Below are 2,500 nucleotides of genomic sequence, written 5' to 3' on the forward strand. Positions count from 1 at the left end.
CCATCGGCACACGCTGGGCCCCGGTGCGGGCGGTTGCCTCGACCACCATCGGCACACGCTGGGCCCCGGTGCGGGCGGTTGCCTCGACCACCATCGGCACACGCTGGGCCCCGGTGCGGGCGCTTGCCTCGACCACCATCGGCACACGCTGGGCCCTGGTGCGGCAGGTTGCCTCGACCACCATCGGCACACGCTGGGCCCTGGTGCGGGCGCTTGCCTCGAGCACCATCGGCACACGCTCGGCCCTGGTGCGGTCGGTTGCCTCGAGCACCATCGGCACACGCTGGGCCCTGGTGCGGGCGCTTGCCTCGACCACCATCGGCACACGCTCGGCCCTGGTGCGGTCGGTTGCCTCGAGCACCATCGGCACACGCTGGGCCCTGGTGCGGCAGGTTGCCTCGACCACCATCGGCACACGCTGGGCCCTGGTGCGGGCGGTTGCCTCGACCACCATCGGCACACGCTGGGCCCTGGTGCGGGCGCTTGCCTCGAGCACCATCCGCACACGCTGGGCCCTGGTGCGGCAGGTTGCCTCGAGCACCATCGGCACACGCTGGGCCCTGGTGCGGGAGCTTGCCTCGAGCGCCATCGGCACACGCTGGGCCCTGGTGCGGCAGGTTGCCTCGAGCACCATCGGCACACGCTGGGCCCTGGTGCGGTCGGTTGCCTCGAGCGCCATCGGCACACGCTGGGCGCTGGTGCGGGCGCTTGCCTCGACCAGCATCGGCACACGCTGGGCCCTGGTGCGGCAGGTTGCCTCGATCACCATCGGCACACGCTGGGCCCTGGTGCGACAGGTTGCCTCGAGCACCATTGGCACACTATCGGCCCTGGTGCGGGCGGTTGCCTCGACCACCGTCGGCACACGCTGGGCCCTGGTGCGGGCGCTTGCCTCGAGCACCATCGGCACACGCTGGGCCCTGGTGCGGGCGGTTGCCTCGAGCACCATCGGCACACGCTGGGCCCTGGTGGGTTTAGGCACATCTTCAAATTTCTGCCGTGCCAATGCCATTTTTATGGCTTGTAAATTCATACAATGGTCCCCTAAGCCTTCACGTGAAGTTTCGTTGGAAGATGACTCGTTTTCTATTTTTCATGATTTTCGAAACTTTTTGCGGTTCGGGATTTTTTAAAATTTTTTTATAAGGATTTTTGGCCCCAAATTTTGTAGGCATGATCCTTCTATTTTTGTTGGCATGCACAAAAAAATTCAGCTAAAAACTCGAAGTAGAGAAGATTTTGTGACCGTTTGAAAAAAGTGTCCCCATTTCAGACACTTTAACGGCTACTGGTAGCAAACCTGTAAAATCTCAAATGCTCTTTAAGGGGGTGTGAATTCTCAGAGGTTTGATGAGGGATAGGGGGCCAACACAAGGCCAAGTACCAGCACCCATCGCACATCATGTGCGCACACCCCCCCGGCCCCCCTCCCAATCGCCGGAACCCCAATGCCGCCGGTCAGGTTCTCCGGCGGTACTCCGGCGATGCTCCGGCGATGCTGTCCCGAGTGAAAAAAATGCGGCACCAGCACATGCTGGAGCCAAGCATGGGCACCGTGGCTCAAAATCGAACTTCGGCCAAGGCCTCGACCATCAATGGCACATGATGGCGCATGGTGATGGCACATGCATCGACCATCATCGGCATAGGCTGCCCTTCGGTACGGGCACTTGCCTCGACCGCCATCGGCACAAGCTGGGCCCTGGTGTGGGTTGTTGCCTCGATCACAATCGGCACATGCTGAGCCTTGGTGCGGGCGGTTGCCTCGAGCACCATCGGCAGACCCTGGGCCCTGGTGCGGCCGGTTGCCCCGATAACCATCGGCACACGCTGGGCCCTGGGGCGGGCGCTTGCCCCCAGCACCATCGGCACACGCTGGGCCCTGGGGCGGGCGCTTGCCCCCAGCACCATCGGCACACGCTGGGCCCTGGTGCGGGCGGTTCCCTCGACCACCATCGGCACACGTTGGGCCCTGGTCCGGGCGGTTACCCCCAGCACCATCGGCACACGCTGGGCCCTGGTGCGGGCGCTTGCCCCCAGCACCATCGGCACACGCTGGGCCCTGGTGCGGGCGGTTGCCCCCAGCACCATCGGCACACGCAGGGCCCTGGTGCGGGCGGTTGCCCCGAACACCATCGGCACAAGCCGGCCCTTGGTGCGGGCTCCTGGCTCGACCACCATCGGCACACGCTGGGCCCTGGTGCGGGCGGTTGCCTCGAACACCATCGGCACACGCCGGCCCTTGGTGCGGGCGGTTGCCTCGACCACCATCGGCACACGCTCGGCCTTGGTGAGGGCGCTTGCCTCGACCACCATCGGCACACGCTGGGCCCTGGTGCGGGCGCTTGCCTCGACCACCATCGGCACACGCTCGGCCTTGGTGCGGGCGCTTGCCTCGACCACCATCGGCACACGCTGGGCCCTGGTGCGGGCGGTTGCCTCGACCACCACCGGCACACGCTCGGCCTTGGTGAGGGCGCTTGCCTCGACCACCATCGGC

Source organism: Durio zibethinus, unplaced genomic scaffold, assembly GCF_047325235.1.
Source record: "Durio zibethinus cultivar Kanyao isolate XHJ-2024 unplaced genomic scaffold, ASM4732523v1 HiC_scaffold_32, whole genome shotgun sequence".
In the NCBI taxonomy this organism is placed as follows: domain Eukaryota; kingdom Viridiplantae; phylum Streptophyta; class Magnoliopsida; order Malvales; family Malvaceae; genus Durio; species Durio zibethinus.